The sequence below is a fragment of the Aethalodelphis obliquidens genome, unplaced genomic scaffold (assembly GCF_003676395.1).
Source record: "Aethalodelphis obliquidens isolate GAN/ISIS:26980383/991018 unplaced genomic scaffold, ASM367639v1 scaffold175, whole genome shotgun sequence".
Classification (NCBI taxonomy): domain Eukaryota; kingdom Metazoa; phylum Chordata; class Mammalia; order Artiodactyla; family Delphinidae; genus Aethalodelphis; species Aethalodelphis obliquidens.
The window spans coordinates 43,003-60,496 of record NW_020838115.1 but is presented as its reverse complement, the minus strand read 5'-3'; the positions used below and the strand labels follow the sequence as shown (position 1 = coordinate 60,496).

At 42.7% G+C, this 17,494-nt stretch overlaps 2 pseudogenes; one reads left to right on the top strand and one right to left on the bottom strand.

Moving 5' to 3' along the window:
• Positions 1–2,889: 2,889 nt before the first annotated feature.
• On the bottom strand, positions 2,890–5,174 carry LOC113616588 (centrosomal protein of 78 kDa-like; annotated as a pseudogene).
• Positions 5,175–14,869: 9,695 nt separating this feature from the next.
• LOC113616589 (uncharacterized) lies at positions 14,870–14,959 on the top strand (annotated as a pseudogene).
• The last annotated feature ends 2,535 nt before the right edge of the window (positions 14,960–17,494 follow it).

Below are 17,494 nucleotides of genomic sequence, written 5' to 3'. Positions count from 1 at the left end.
CACTAGCCTAAAGCAGCCCTGAGGAGCTGTACCATAAAGAAACCTGATTAACTTTACTTAAGCCAGGTTCTCCCTTCTGCCGGCCTATAAACCTCTCAGTAGGGACAGGAGAGGAGGTGGCAGCATGAATGTCCCACTTGAAAATAAAAAACACTGCTCCTCAGAAGAGTGGGGCATAATTGTCTCCAGGCTTCTTCAAATTCCTCATCCATACAGACGTCAATGGTCTAAAATGCCACCTGAACTTGTCCTTTCCATTCTTAGCTGTTTTCTGAGGAAACCAGCTCCACGCACATGAGTGGTTAAGACCCGCTCTCCTCCTCCTCACGGCCTCCTTTAGGGGCACATGCCACTGCCTGGTGACACTGCACTGATCCTCCAGAGCCTGTGCCTGTGGCTCCGTAACACACCCCTCACACACTCACGGCTCTGGACTTCCGCTATCCTCTCTGCCTTGAGTGTCCTTTCCCTTCACCGGCTGACTCACCAGTTTTTCATGAGTCCTTTAAGACTTAGCTTAGGGACTGCCTCTTTCGATGACTTTTCTTTGCCTCACAGCTCCCCCTCTTCTTCCACAAACACTGACCAAACGCCCTGAATATGCCCGTCACAGCATGTCACGTGCAGGATGAGACATCTGCAGTGCGTCTACCCTCTCACTCCACTGCTAAAGGGCCAACGCTACATCTTGCTCATTGTTTCACTCCTCTAACACCCAATCCATGACTAATGAACTAACTAGTACTGTAGTAGCCCTCTTAGTAACAATCAGGCAGGACCTTCTAGAAGAAATCTGACACTCCAGCTGTTCTCTGCTCTCACCTTTCAGTCTGAATGAACTAAACACTTATCTGTACATGTTTTACCAGGGAGACATAATTTAATCCAGAGATGTGTCATCACATACTCTTACATACTCTGCCATTTAAAAATTCTGCTCACGATGGGGGAAGGAGACAGGTGTGCTTTCGACAGCCCCATTGTTTTGCACTTCTAGTGCTCACTGTCTTCTCTCTCAGTGCCTTCCTTAAACCCTTCCTCTCTTAACAAGGAAACAGGATAACAAATCAATTAAGAGCCTGGGTTCTGCCTATCTGTGAACAGAAACATAAGCAAGGACATAGAGAATAGACTGGTGGTTACCAAGGGGGAGGGGTGTGTGAAAGGGTTGGATTGGGAGTTTGGGATTAGCAGGTGCAAACTTGTGTATATACAGGATGGATAAATGAAAAGGTCCTACATGGGACTTCCCTGGTGGTGCAGTGTTTAAGAATACACCTGCCAATGCAGGGGACACGGGTTCGAGCCCTGGTCTGGGAAAATCCCACATGCCAGAGAGCAACTAAGACGGTGCCACAACTACTTAAGTCCATGCACCTAGAGCCTGTGCTCTGCAACAAGAAAAGCCACCACAGTGAGAAGCCTGCGCACCGCAACTAGAGAAAGCCTGTGTGCAGCAACAAAGGCCCAACACAGCCAAAAATAAAAAAATAAATACATACATTTATTATTTAAAAAGTGGATGTATTTAAAAAAACCAAAAAGGTCCTACTGTAGAGCACAGGGAACTATATATCCTGTGATAAACCGTAATGGAAAAGAATATGAAAAAGAATGTAGATAAATGTGTAACTGAGTCACTTTCCTGTACAGCAGTAATTAACACAACACTGTAATTCAACTATACGTCAATAAAAAAATAAAATTTAAAAAAATTGCCATAAAAATAGTCACAGAAGGGGGACTTCCCTGGTGGTCCAGTGGTTACGACTTTGCCTTCCAATGGAGGGGGTGAAGGTTCGATCCCTGGTGGGTGACCTAAGATCCCACATGCCTTCCGGCCAAAAAACCAAAATATAAAACAGAAGCAATGCTGTAACAAATGCAATAAACACTTTAAAAATGGTCGATATCAGAAAAAATCTTTAAAGAAAAAATTCACATAAATCAGAAACAAATGAAACATAATAAAGTCCATACATTAAAAAAAAAAAAGAGCATGGGTTCGGGTCATATCGCAGCTTCCCACTTACTTACAGCTGTGTAATTCTGGGCAACTCACATAATGTCTCCTCAGACTGCTCATCTATTAACGGGGATGGTAACAGTTCCCTACCTCAGAGCGTTGCTGTAATCCATAAACACAGATAAGTGCCTTAGTAAATGTTTGAGGCTCTCTGGTTATTGTGAATTAAAATACCTCAATGGCTTCTGGCCATGTGATCTATAATAGTTTGATGTTTAACCAAATGGTAAAACTATTCCATTTATAAATCCCATCTCTTTTTAACCCTTACCCTGCTTTGTTGTTTATTTTTTCTCCCAACACAGAGTGCTCGTTCCAGGAGAGTAAAGGCTTTATTTTGTTCGCTGCTGAAAACAATAGCACCCAGAAAAGTACTGTACATATGAAGCCCTCAGTAAACACTAGCTGAATGAATGGTGCAAAGTGTCACATGGAAAAGTACACCAAAACTTTCATTATAATAAAAAAGTATAGATAAATCTTTCTCTTAATGGCTTCCAGTCAAGTAACTGAAACCACCATATGCTATAATAAAAACATAAGTAATGTATTAAAATTTGAAGGCAAAAACATAATTTTAAAAGATTTAGACCTATGTTAGGCATGATAGAGTATGGATGCTTTCCTGAAATTCACAATCAGATCCAAGAGTATCACTTTCAGAATGTTCTAGTAGATTGAGTTTACTTTTAGTTTTCTTTGATGGAACAGTCACTATTCTACTCTCTTTCTTAACAGAAATGTGTTTTTCCGAAGACTCACTTTTAATTGGTTTATTAACCAAAGAATTTTGCCCAATTCCTTTGCTTTTCTGCTTTACAGGTGAGTCAGAGCAGGAATGCAGGTCCTTCCCAGGTTGTTTCCTAGCAGTGTTTTTTGGTATATTCACCTGCTTTGCTCATTTTCTCTGAAGAATACCTGTTATTTCTAGATAATTCCTCTTCTTTTCTTTGACTTCCAGTTCCAGAAATGACGTCTGCTGAAGGGAGAATATGTTCTAGCAATGAAATCTTCACAAGACTCCTGCCACTGCTCTGTGACTGGGACCCCCAGGTTGTCTTTGGAAGTTTCTAAGGCCTCCTGAGTAGACACTGGGACATGGAAGGAGTTGAGAGGCAAAGGAATCCTAGCATCACCTGTAATTTTCTGAAACTGGAGGGAAAAACAAAAGACAAGACAAAAATTCAGTGATGAACAAAGCCAACCATTAAAAATTAGAATTCAAAACTTCAATGTTACTCTGTGATCTTATTATTAACACAGTAAATTGATTATTCAGAAGATTTCAGAGCCAGTTTTTTTCTAATGATATCTTGCCAAGTTACTCTCAGCTTAACCTAGCTATATCCAAGGCTATGTCTGCTACATTTTCAGACTTTGGTGACTGAGGTAGTTATTACCCATTTCCTTTCCCTCACTAAAAATAAAACCCTATTCTTTAAGGTAATTAATTTCTTTTCTGTCCTCCAGGCACATGCAAACAGTATATAGTTTGTGACCAGGCTGTGTTCTCAAACTGTCAGTTCTCAACACCAGTCTGAGATTGGTTGATGGGAGCTCCAAGTAAGGCTAGAGGAAAAGCTGATGGGTTTTCCCCTCCCATTCTCATAACCAGGTGATTTACTGTAATATGTTACCTATTAGCTATGTCTGGATTACTTATTTTAAAAATTATAACAGTATGTGTACCTTCATTAGTGTTCCTTCATTGTAAGCTGACTGCATATAAATAGAAAAGACATTTATACAATTTAAAATCTGGAATATTTTCTCTAATGTTTTCTTTCTTCATTATGGATAGTTTGCTTTAACTCATAAATTTTCTAGAGAACTTCCAGTCTCCTTATTTACAAAAATACAGTGTCATGAAATGGGCACACATTTACTAATCTCTGATTTGGAAAGGATTCCAGAGTCTTCTAGCTCCTGAGCATGTGAACAATTAGAGGCTGATCATTATTGTTTTCTCCTTGACCTGGTTACTTCCGTTTTTGCTAATCACTCTTAGAATCCTTAAGTGCTGTTCTGTCCACTTACTTGGATATTTTGCATTTGTCCTGGGGCACCCTGTTTTGATTCTGATTTTTCTTCTTCAAGTGTCTTCTTTTCTTCTTTACGTGGACTACTAACAGTAGAATTCATCTGGGGACGACCTAGTAAATGAAAATCTGACTGATCTATACCAGCCATTGTGGCCAGCTGCCCAAGTCTGGACCAGAGCAGGAAAGGAGAAAAGACAAAGGTTATTATAATCACATAAGAGCAGTTTAGACTTCTCCAGACCTACAATCATGAAATACTTCTAAACTCTTAAAAGCCAACATCCTACTCCAGACTACAAGCCTCTCTCTCCCCCAAATTCTCAGCCCTTTCTAGATTCATCCTCTAGGACACATCCCATCTCCTTACCTATTACCGCTCCATTTAAAAAACTGACTAGCAGCTTCAACATCTGCCACGCACCTCGTCCACTACCTCTCACACCTCTATTCCCACACTTCTTTACCAACTTTCCTCCAGTTTCCAAGAATGTGTTTGTTCCTTCCTTCCCAACACTAACACACTGAGAAAACACCACTCCATCAACTATCAATCTCCACTTCCCTCTTCCAGCAAAATTGCTCCCAGTTGAGAACCACTGACCTATATCTCCCCTGCAGATTAATAATAATTTATGTCTAAGGCAAAAATAACTTGAATTCAGACTTATCAAACAAGCAAAATAAGTGAAAGATAGGAAAATTCTTATGCATTCCCGAATATTTTCAATGAAAACTGCCTTCAATTTAGCCTTTACAAAAAACTACACCTACTACTTACTCTATCTACAGGTTACTCTTTTATAATGAGCTCCCCACTCTACCAAAGCAGGTTTCCTTATTTGCATTTCTTAACAAATTTAATTCCTCATTTTAAAAAATCAAATATATTACCTATAATTACACTAAATATGGCCACAGAAGTGATGAAAATTGCTCCAGTTCCTCAGCAAACTACCATTATAGTTGCAAAGAGAAGAACGCCATGAAGAGAAATGAACTAACCCAGCATCTTTAAGGAGATCCAAGAAAGCACGGAACTCCTGAAAAGAATTCTCAGTGCTGCCCAAAACACCTTCATCATCCAGGATCATGCTTGTCAATGAGTGGGCATGAAGGGCTTCAGACAAAGAGAAATTCATATTTCTTAAGTGGACATTTTCATGTTCCAGCTATAAAATGTCTGACATGATTTTTTCTCATTGTCATCAAAAGTAGTCTTGCTTATTTTCAAGGAACAAAACTAAAACACTCAAAATGTAATTAATTGTAATTAACCTAACTCTCCACCAGTAAAGACAGAGACCATATCACATAATAATCAAAACCCACAGGTACCCAACAAAGTTTCCTATATAACACTTAGGTGGTATATAAATAAACCAAAGTTATTGTTTTATAAATGTTCTTTCACAAAAGATCACATTTCTAACTAGTTCAATTCATAATGAAGCCTCATTCCACACTAGAAAATTACCTGCTTTAAGTTTCTCTTGAATTAGAAAATGAAATATAGAATCTGATTTGAATAAAACATATTACAGCTCTGCTGAATGTTAAGAATTAACTTTAGTGAGCAAAATATCTAATGCTTACATTTAAAAGTCCTAAATCATACCCAACCCAACTTATTAGATGTACAATCACCAATATTTTCTGCTACTGGTAATATCATACAATGCTAGTGGAATGAATTATCAAAATCTATCAAATTAACATAGGTAAGATTTATTTAAATTCCACTCTTTCCAACATAAATTTGTGGCAGCCCACCATAAAAGACATATGCGTATAACATATTAAGTCAGAAATAAGAAGTTAAGACCAAGAAAGAAAAATTCAATTTTTATTTGTGGGTCTCTTTATAGCAGGAAGTCCTATTAATGAACACACTTAACATACCTGAATTGCCTAATTGCAGATTCAAAAGCATGTTTTAAAAAAGTAATCACTTTTAAAGCAATTCACAGTCAAGCACTGTTCCTGGAGTTCCCTGGGTGTTAAATAATCTAATCATCAAAACCCTAAAAGGGGGCTTCCCTGCTGGCACAGTGCGACACGGGTTCAAGCCCTAGTCCGGGAAGAACCCACATGCCGTGGAGCAACTAAGCCCGTGTGCCACGACTACCGAGTCTATGCTCTAGAACCCATGTGCCACAACTACTGAAGCCTGCGTGCCTAGAGCTTGTGCTCCGCAAAAACAGAAGCCACCAGACTGCAACGAAGAGTAGCCCCCCACTCGACACAACTGGAGAAAACCCGGGAGCAGCAACGAAGAACCAACGCAGCCAAAAATAAATAAATAAAATAAATGTATAAAACAAAAAACCCTACGAGGAAAGAATGATCACTAACTCCATGTTTTTCTTTTTGTTTTTTTGCATTACATGGGCCTCTCATTGTTGTGGCCTCTCCCATTGAGGAGCACAGGCTCTGGACAAGCAGGCTTAGCGGCCATGGCTCTCGGGCCTAGCCACTCCGTGGCATGTGGGATCCTCCCGGACTGGTGCACGAACCCATGTCCCCTGCATCGGCAGGTGGACTCTCAACTGCTGCGCCACCAGGGGAGCCCTATTTTACAGATGAGGGAAACAGAGGCAGAGAAGTAGAGTAAGTAGAGCAGCACAGCCAAGGTCACACCACTAAGTAGCAGAGCCACACTGTGGACTCAGGACGCTGGGTGCCATTCCTGCTCACGGAGGTGGTGGTCTTCCCATTCACCAAGGTCACTGAAATAAAATGAACACTGATAAACTTCCTTAGGAGTTTCAGGAAATAAGACACTTTGGTCCGTGAAGTGGGGACACTGCTTGCAATAGGCAGAATTCTAACAGAGCCCCTAAGACTCCTACTTACTGAAGTACACAAACCTTCCACTTACCCAATCAAACTCTAAATCTAGGTGCTGCAGTGAAGGGATTTTGCAGACGGAATTAAGTTCAAAATCAGTTGATTATTTAAGATAGGGAGATTATTCTAGGTGGATGTGACCTACTCAGGCACCCCATGAAAAGGACCTGAACTCTTCCTGAATTGAAGTACAAAAGGGACAAGAGGGAGACTCTCCATTGCTGGCTCTGAAGAAGTCTAATGCTATGGCAGGGAAGGCAAGAGAGAGGCCTCTAGGACCTGAGACTGTCCCCCAACTGACAGCCAGCAAGGAAATGGGGACCTCTGTCCTGCAACTGCAGAATCTGAATTATGCCAACAAGCCAAAGAATCTTGGAGCCATTCTTTCCCAGAGCCTCTGGATGCTAACACAGCCAGACTGACATCTTGATTTCAGCTCTGTGACCCACACAAACTATGGTGAACATCCAACGTTTGGGGCTCAATGTCTTACACTTAAATTTCACATGCTTTAACACTCTTGGGAGGGAACCCACATGTTCCAGTGTGTATCTGAGCAGGAAACCCAGTCACGCTGTGCCTGGACTTCTGACCTACAGAACTGTGAGCTAGTCAAATAGGTATTGTTTTCAGTCAGTAAGAGTGTAGTAAAAGAATTAATATGCTACTCAACCTCCAGGTTCATGAACAAAATAAACGATTTTCATTGTTTTAAGCCACTGTTTCAGGGTGGTTTCCTATGCAGCGATAAATAATCAGAATACCTACACTTATGAAAACAGTAAGGTATATTTATACATTTTAGCTGCTTTGAACAATCACTTAAAGAATGAGGAACTCTATTATATGCCATCGTTGGGAGAGGAGCTGGTATCACTTTCTGGAGAGTAGCTTTTGGTACCTTACAACAATCCTACATCAGGGGTTTACCCTAAGGAAATCAAAGTTGTGGGCAAAGATTTATCTACCAACATGATGTCATAAGATTGTATATAACCAAGCCCTAGAAGAAAGCTAAGAGCCTCCAAATTGGGATTGGTTTAAACAAAAACAGCTCACCGTATTAAGGAATGCGCTATGAAACCACTAAGAAAATAATGACAACAGGTCTCAACCAGAGTTAATGAATGGGCTTCAGGAGTTCTACATTCAAAATATATCTGTCCGTTTTTCCTGGGAGATGGTGCATAAGCTTAATCAAATTCTCTGATGTAGAAGATTATTTAGTGATAAGACAAAAATATTTTTCATACATTTTTCAGACAAAAGAGCAGATTAGGTGTGTGTACATGCAGAGGTGGCTTTTATTTCCTTCAATGAGTTGTTCATTGTTTTCAAAAATTTGCTCAATGAACATATACTTTTATATTCAGATCATGTTTAAAAAACTGACAGTCTAAGAACTTCAAATTCTTTAATGTTTCATTACTAAAGCCAGCCAAGTTTTCAATGGGGGAAAAAGAGGAAAAAATTGCAAAATTCCTCTACTTTCAATATAATATAGGTTTAATAAATCTTCTAAAACTGATTTCAAAGAATGTCTAAACAAATTAGGAAACAAACAAAAAAACCCTCACCACAGTCAGAGGAAAGTAGAGTAAAACTTCCTGACTGGTTCTACATAGCACATCAAAGTGCAATTACATGAAACAGTTTCTCCCTCTAGTGGAGGGAATTAGAACACAGTGTTAAATTTTTGTGAAAAAGTGTACCCTCCTCCCACAAAGTATTAATAATTCATGTCCTTTACATGGAAATATGGAGCGAAAAAAGTTAAAGTAAAATTGCTTGATATTCTATTAAATATGTAAGACTAATGATAAGGCTTTGGAATAATTTTCCTTCCTGTCATCTGCTCTCCCTTCCTCCCTTCTGTACACTAGCTAGGGTGATTTTTCTGGGACAAAGCTCCCATCATATTGGATATCAAATTTTTTGTTCACCTTTTCTCCATTTAACATTGAAATCAATCATTTCTCACATAATCAGGGGATTCATAACCTTGATTTTTTTGTGTGGGCTACAAAATATTCCACTGAGTGGGTTTACTGGTTAACCACTTTACACATTTAAATTCTTTCCAACTTTTCAATATTATAAGACAAAATAACTGTTTTTATACATGAAGGCTTTTTTCCATATCGAGAATAACGTTCTTGCAATAAATCCATAAAAATGAGTTTGAGGTCAAAGCAAATGAACATTTTTAAGGCTCTGAGGTAGCTATCTCCAAACTTCTTTCCAAAAGATTTCTGAGATTTTATACTGCCATCAGCGATGTATCACTTGGTATATAACCTCTACTACAACTGTTGGCTTATTTCCTCACATAGAGTGCAAGTTATTTGAAGATAGGGGGTGTATTTTATTAAGTGTTTATCCCCAGCACCTGTGCCTAGCACAATGTAGGCGGTTAATAAATAATTGCTTAATAAGGAAAATCCCTGCCAATACAAGATGTACGTGTGTGAAAGACAGTGTGTTTTTCTCTAACGGGATAGATGAAAACTTGTCATCTTCTTTAATGTGCAATTTTTTTCTTATAATTTGCAATTAAATTTCTCTTCTAGATTATATTGTAAAAATTCAGATTCTCTGAGGCAAATGGGCCTGGCACTACCCGTTAGCTATATAACCTTGGATAAGTTCTATGACTCTAGGTCTCAACTTCCTCATCTATAAAATGGAGATAAGCTCCCATATCACACAGCTCTTGTGAGGATTACATGAGTTAAAACACATATGAAATTAGAAGAGTGCCTGGTACACAGCATATTAAATATTAAATCTTGAGGTAAGATGTGCCTTTTAGGGCTCCTGAGATGAAGGTTGATTTTTTTTTGGGGGGGGTGGGTGTAGGTAGGAAGGAAGACCTTTTGAAAACTGTCTCCACGTGAGGAGTCCATGAAAGTCATCCTTAAGGTGTGTGATTTTGCTTGACAGTGTTGCTGGACCGCTCCCTGCAGAAGAACCGGGAAGAGTAAGACCAGGAACACACGTGAAAGAAGAAAGAGATGATAAAGTAAAGCCTGGTCACTCCCAGGTATGTCACTTGCACTTTAATCTCAAAACCCATTTGGTTCTAGGAAGGGGGATCAGGGTGTGGGCAGAATGTAGGAACAGAATGACTTTCACTAATGATCAGAATGATCTTGGATTTAGCTAAAATGCTCTTCAAACTCATTTTTCTGCTGGTTCTCTATGTGGAAGGTGTGTTACATGGCTCTGGTGATAGTAAGTCAGCGGTAGGCCTGGAAGCCAGCTGGAGCTCTGCTACTTGATCAGTCAGTTCCAGAGCTTCAGTCTGTCCCCTCTCCTGCCTGTGTCTCCTGCCCATGAGGTCTTTGTGAAGATCTCTTTTCAAACACATGAGGTGCTAAAGTGCTCTAGTATCGTCCAGGTATAAAGTTGCATTCTTAACTGAGATCAGACCAATTCCTTCTCCAGACCTCCAGCTCCTTTGTAAAATCAGAGTTTCAGGTTCTATGAAATACAGATGTAACCACTGAACCCCCATGGGAGGGGGTAGCAGAGGGATTGGGGATCTGATGCTGGAAGCTTTACCATTAGACAGCACTGCTCCATATGACAAAGGGCTAACATTGGTTGGGCACAGGTGGTAGAACAATATCATGTCCCTTTTGGTTTTATTAGAACGTTGATTAGAAGTTTCAGCTCAGCAGAGGGACAGCACCCTGGGCGGGGACTGGGCCTCCAACATCTATGGCTCCTCCCCTCCAGCACCCAGGCTAGGTACTCACTTCCCAGCAGCCCAGAGGGCAGGAACAGAGCTCTGCCAGGTTGGCCTTCTCAGAGGGCAAGTGTAAGCAGCACAGCCAGGAATGTGAGCGACAGGCTTTGCTGGGTTGTCGAGTAGGAGGGTGACGTCTGGCTCAGCATGGCTGGAGTCAGCACTAGCCTCCCCTCGGCCATGGGCACTGGGCCCCGGTCTCAGGCTCACACAGGCCTCCAAAGCCCTTCCCTCTGGATGGCGCTGAGACCCTCCACCCAGCCCAGCCTCCCGCCCCAAACACCAGCAGGTCAAGCACCACTCAGAGAAGGGGGCCTTTAAAGGGCTTTAGAAAATCTTAGAATCCGGATATGGAAGCTACTATGTTTCACTTCTGGCTGAGAGCTCTGCTCCCGGAGCACAGGATGGCCCAGGGGAGCGAGATGGGAGGGTCTCGCTGTGACCCCCCAGGCACTGCTGGCCTTTTTAGCCACATGCCTGCATTCCTTGGAAATACATTTCACTAACAGCCAAACGGAACACCCTGAGAAACGGGAGGAATTATTGGCTCGTTTCAACCCTTAGCTACAGGGAGTTTTCACCACCGTGTGTATTTCCTCTGCTATCTGTGATGCGCTGGAACTTACCTTTGGGCAAAATGTGCCTCAGCTGTCCACGGCGCCTGACACACTTGGCGACTCTGCCTGACCCGGGAGAGCCCTGGGCCCCAGGGACAGGGTCCCTGCTTCCTGACAACCCCCTCGTGGGAGTGCTGAGGCTGGTCAGCCCCCAGCCGTGGGGGCTCACCGTCCCCTCGGAAGTGACTGCGAGTCAAGCTCCCCACCGACCCCTCCCCCCTGGTCTCCTTCCCGCCAGGGCCGCTTCGTGTACGGTGCCAGTCAGACCCTCCTCAGGGGGTAGGTGTCGGGGAAGCCCCGAGTGCGGGCGCCCTCCCGCACCCTCACGACTTGGTGCTGCTCCGGGTGGAGCCCGCGGCCCGGGGGACAAGAGGCGCGACGGGGGTGGGAAGGAGACGGGGCCACGGGAAGCCCATCCCGGGCCGGCATGGGCGCAGAGGCAGGAGGCGGCGAGGAGGGCCGGCCCAGCCGCGAAGCCCGTGCCTCCGCCCCGCCCGGGCCCGAGCGGCCCTCAGACCTCCCTGCCAGCCCCTGGGCTCGGGGTAGGTGACGGGCACGCCAAAGAAGCCATCCCACTCGAGCCGTCCGGAGAGGCCAGCACAGGGCTTGTGCCTGATCCCGGCGTGCGGCGAGCACTGGGGCGTGAGGGTGTGGAGCTGTCTGGCCGCAGGTCACAGGCTTTGCCTGCTGGAAGAGAGGGCTGCGATGGGGCTGTGCCGACGGAAGGGGAGGTTGGAGCCGCCCACCGTCCCCGTTTGCCAGGCAGAGCTTCGTCGCGGAGCCTGTTTTCAACAGCCGTGCGCAGCAGGGACACCCAGGCCTGGCGAGTCTGCGCCCCACCCAGGGCTGCTGGCTTCTTGCGCGGCAGCCCTGGCATCTCCTGCTGAGAAACCCCGGAGACGGTGCTCCTTCCCCCGAGCCCACCGCCCGGCTGCAGAGCCCAAGGAGGCTGGGGGCTTCACCCAAACTTGAGGAAGCCATACCTGGGTGCTGGGACACAAGTGGGGGGGTCCCCCCCCCCCCGGGGGAGGAGACCCCACAGAGGGTCTATCTTTTGAAAATAAATATAGACTAACAGGTTTTACACACAGAATCTTAGAGCTGGGAAAAGTCCTTTGTGTCATTCATGTAGCTTCATAAGATTTTTTTTTTTTTAATGAGAGGATGGATTTCCTTGAGCAAGAGTGAATTTCCAGGAATGGGTCCCTGGTTACCAAGGACTGTTTTCAGGAAGAAAGATGAATCTATTCTGTGAACGCCTTATAGAACTTATTCTATATTGTAGTTCTCTCTGGAAACACAGGTACTGTTGATCTTTGTAGCAGCCCTTAACATCCTCAAGAGAAGCTCTCATTTCCCCATTAGTACTTGTTATAGACTGAATATTTGGGTCCCCCCAGCATTCACATGTTGACACGCTACCTCCAATGCGATGGTATTAGAAGGTGGGTCTTTTGGGATTTGATGAGCGAATCGGGATGGAGCCCTCGTGATGAGATTCTTATCCTTGTGAGAGTCATTAGAGAGCTGGCTTTTTCTCTCTGCTCTCTGCCCTGTGAGGACACAATGAGAAGTGGACAGTCTGCAACCCGGATGAGAGTCCTCACCAGAAGGCAATGATCCCGACACCTAGATCTCAGACTTCCAGCCTCCAGGACTGAGAATTACATTTTTGTTGTTTACAAGCACCCACCCTGCCCCATTTATGGTACTTTTTGACAGCAGCCCAAACTGACTTAGCACTCTTTTCTTCAAGTACATTGAAGAATTTGTGGAGCCCATCCATTTTATGATACAATTTCCCAAATAACCAATATTCTTTCTATACACTGATTTGTCAAGTTTTTTATTTATCAAAATTGTTATAAAAAAGCTTCCATATTTTTTCCTAATAAATTGTTTCCAATCCAAGTTGTCACTGTAATGGTTCTATGATATTAATAATTTGAACCCTAATACCCTGCTTAAAATAATCATTCATTTGTCTTATGAATAAGTTCAGGGTTCAAATGCAAAAGTTTTAAAAGGATATACTGTGTAAAACATCTATGTCATCCCTCTGAAGGAAAGAAGGAGGGAAGGAGGGAAGGAAGGAAGGAAGGAAGGAAGGAAAAAACATTGAATTTGCCCTCAGTTTAGCTGCCACTTCCTAAGGGAAGCCCTTTCCAACTCCAGACCCCCAGACATCACAAATAAGCTCTCATGGGACACTGTCCATACTGTTGCATGTCATGTTTCCTGAAAAGCTGCTTCTGAGACAAGTACAGACTTTCAGGAAGTTTCTTGGAGTGTGTTTTTTGGGATAAACATAGAATTACCATATGACTCAGCAATTCCACTCCTAAATCATTGAAAATAAACACTCAAATCTACATACACACGTTTATAGCAGCACTATTTACAATAGAAAAATCATGGAAATAATCCAAATGTCCATCATTGGATGAATGAATAAACAAATTGTGGTCTATACATACAGTGGAATAGTAATTCAGTCATAAAAAGGAATGGAACAATTAAATATCAGTTACACGGCCAAAAACATTTTTTTAAGCAATGCAATACTAATACATATTACAGTGTGGATGACTCTCAGGAACATCATGCTAAGCTGAAGATGCCAGACACAAAGGTCATACACTGTATGATTCCATTTATCTGAAATATCCAGAATAAGTAAATCCATAGAGACAGAAAGCAGATTGGTGGTCTCCAGGGCCTGGTAGAGAGAGCGAAGTACTATCTTCTCAATGGGTACAGAGTTTCCTTTTGGGGTGATAAAAATGTCTGGGGGGAAAAATTTTTTAATTGGAAAATGATTGATTAAAAACAAGCCTGTGGGGTATTTCTTGGTACTGGCTTTCCCAATTTTGACAGTAAATGGTCAAGTACACAGTAAATGGTCAAGTACAGCAGCCATGGTTTGAGAAAGAAATGATGACCAGGGCTCAGAACACTCACTCGGGGACGAGCGTGAGGGTTACTCCACGAAGTAAGCCATCCATTTTCACAGAGATATTATCCAAGGATGAGGGGAATTGAGAATGGATAGCACAGGAGGGAGACAATGACTATCAGTTGTGGCCTTGAGGCCACCTACAGTACAGAGGCTATAGTTCGACCCATTGACCCTCCTTTCACTAGTAGTTCATCTCAACTCACCTTCTCCCCTAAAAATGATCCATGGAAACTATGAAACAGTTGTTTCCAGAACTTATGCAAAGACGTTGATCCAAGTAAAGGCAACAAAAGCAAAAATAAACAAGTGGGGCAACATCCAACTAAAAAGCAACCAACAACAAAATGAAAAGGCAGCCTACTGAATGGGAGAAAATTTTTACAAATCATATATCCTATAAGGGGTTAGTATTCAAATTATATGAAGAACTCATACAAAAATAATAGAAAAAATATCCAACAAAAAAATGGGCAGAGGATCTGAATAGACATTTTTACAAAGAAGATACAGAGATGGCCAGCAGATAGTTAAAAAGGCACCTAAAATCACTACTCAGCAGAGAAATCAAACCACAAAGAGATGTCACCTCATTCCTGTTGGAATGGCTAATATCAAAAAGATGGGAACGTGCTTGCTTCGGCAGCACATATACTAAAATTGGAACGATACAGAGAAGACTAGCATGGCCCCTGTGCAGGGATGACATGCAAATTTGTGCAGCCACATAGCACAGGGAGATCAGCTCGGTGCTTTGTGACCACCTAGAGGGGTGGGATAGGGAGGGTGCGAGGGTGGGAGACTCAAGAGGGAAGAGATATGGGAACATATATATATGTATAACTGAGTCACTTTGTTATAAAGCAGAAACTAACACACCATTGTAAAGCAATTATATTCCAATAAAGATGTTAAAAAAAAAGACGGGAACTAACAAGTGTTGGCAAGGGTGTGGAGAAAAGGGAAGCCTTGGACACTGTTGGTAGGAATGTATGGAAAACAGTATGGAGGTCCTCAAAAAATTGAAAATAGAACTATCATATGATGCAGCAATTCCACTACTTGGTATTTGTATGAGGCAAACAGAAACTCTTAATTCAAAATGAAATCTGTACCCCCATATTCATTGCAGCATTATTTACAGTAGCCAACACTTAGAAACCCCTGTGTTCCATTGATGGATAAATGGATAAAGGACATTTGGCATATATATATGCCAAATTATATATATATATATGTATGTGTGTGTGTGTGTGTGTGTGTGTGTGTGTGTGTGTGTGTGTGTGTGTGTAATTCAGCCATGAGAAAGAAGCAAATCCTGCCATTTGTGACAACATGAATGGACCGTCAGGGTGTTATGCTAGGTAAAATATGTCAGACAGAGAAAGAAAAATCCCGTATGATCTCACTTTATATGGAATTTTTTAAAAACCTTATAGAGTCAGGGGGTGGAGGGTGGGTGAAATGGGTAAAGGTGGTCAATATGTACAAACTGCCAGTGATGAATAAGTCCTGGGGATGTGACTATAGTTAATAAGGCCGTATTGCATATTTAAAATTTGCTAAGAGAGTAGATCTTAAAAGTCCTCATCACAAGAAAAGAAGATTTCTACCATGTATGATAATGGATGTTAACTAGACGTACTGTGGTGATCATTTTTTAAATTGAAGTATAGTTGATTTACGGTATTATATTGTAATAACAATATATTAGAAACCAGTGATTCAATATTTTTATAGATTATACTCCATTTAAAGTTATTATAAAACATTGGCTATCCTTATAGCTTATTTATTTTATGCATAGTAGTTTGTGTCTCTTCATCCCCTCCCCTCCCCTTATCTTGCCCCTCCCCCCTTCCCTCTACCCACTGGTAACCACTGCTTTGATGTCTACATCTGTGCGTTCATTTCCTTTCTGTTACATTTATTGTTTATTTTTTAGATTCCACATGCGAGTGATAACATACCGTATTTGTCTTTCTCTGTTTGACTTATTTCACTAAGCATAACAGTGTTGCAGCAAAAATAGAAATGAAGTTTTTCCTCTCCTGAAAATAAGGAAAGTAAAGGGGACAGTGAACAGGCTAGAGAAGACACACAAACTGGCCTGAAAGTGTTAATCAATCCTAGTTTTATTTAACTTGTTACTAATCTGTAGTGTCTGTAACTAGATGTATGTTTCACAAAGCTAAATTACATCCTGTTCCTATCACTCCCTAGCTGTCAATGTAAATTACATCCTGCATCTGGTGCTTAAGCTCCCTGGACCGTCTTGTAGCAAATCACCCTGTGTAGCTGTTTGCATTTCAGGAAGCAGACGGCAGGCAGATAATGCAGAGGCAAATGAACCCAATTACCGGTCCGCTGGACCCAGTTACCGGACTGCCTGACGCCAGCGATGCCGGTTTTGAAATAATGCAAGAAGAATGCAGGACCTTTACCACTTTGATCCTTATTACCACTCCCTGGACTGCGATGGCCGCCCGAGGGGCCGGGAGGCCAGCCGGGGCTTCCAGGTGTGTGTGGGCATCGTGTCTGCAGACAGCTTCCCTGAGGCCGCGCTTGGCCCATCATCACTGAGTGAAGCTATGCTGCGACAGCATGGCCGACATTTTTCTGGTGCTGTGAGGACCTGTGCACATTGCAGGATTTGGTGCCTCTGCCCGCCGTGGGTGCCTCCCTGCGGGAGGACCTGCTGAACTTCAACGCCTACTGCCTGTGTGCGGGGTGGACTGGGCACCGCCCCTGAGCACCCTCTGCCCCCGATCTGTATCCAGAGCTTCTTCCAGCCATGGCTTGGTGAGACAGGTTTGTACTTTCCACTTCCAGGGGCTCTCGTGTTGGCACTGCAAAGCGGAGTTTTAGATAGTACAAGGTGGAAGGTGGGCACTAGAACTGGTGCCCAGTGCCTGGGTGTGCGTGCACTAGACGGGGCATGCGGCCTAGGACTCCTGCCAGCTCGGTGACCCCGGCCGAGTGCCTTAAGGCTTCTAGGTCTCAGTGTTCTCATCTGTAGAATGGGCTTAACAGGACTCACTCTCTATGGCAGTTACAAGGTCACACTCTGTTAATGCTTATAGACTCTACAGTGTAGAACACTTGGCACAGTTTGGAACATCGTTCATTATTCCACAGATGTTACCTGGTCTGTTGAAAGACTTTGCCTGGTACACACCAAAGTGATTAGGAAATTGCTATATCCCAGCTTCATTTCCTTTTCATTAAAACAGGGTTCAGGAAAAAAAGTTTTTT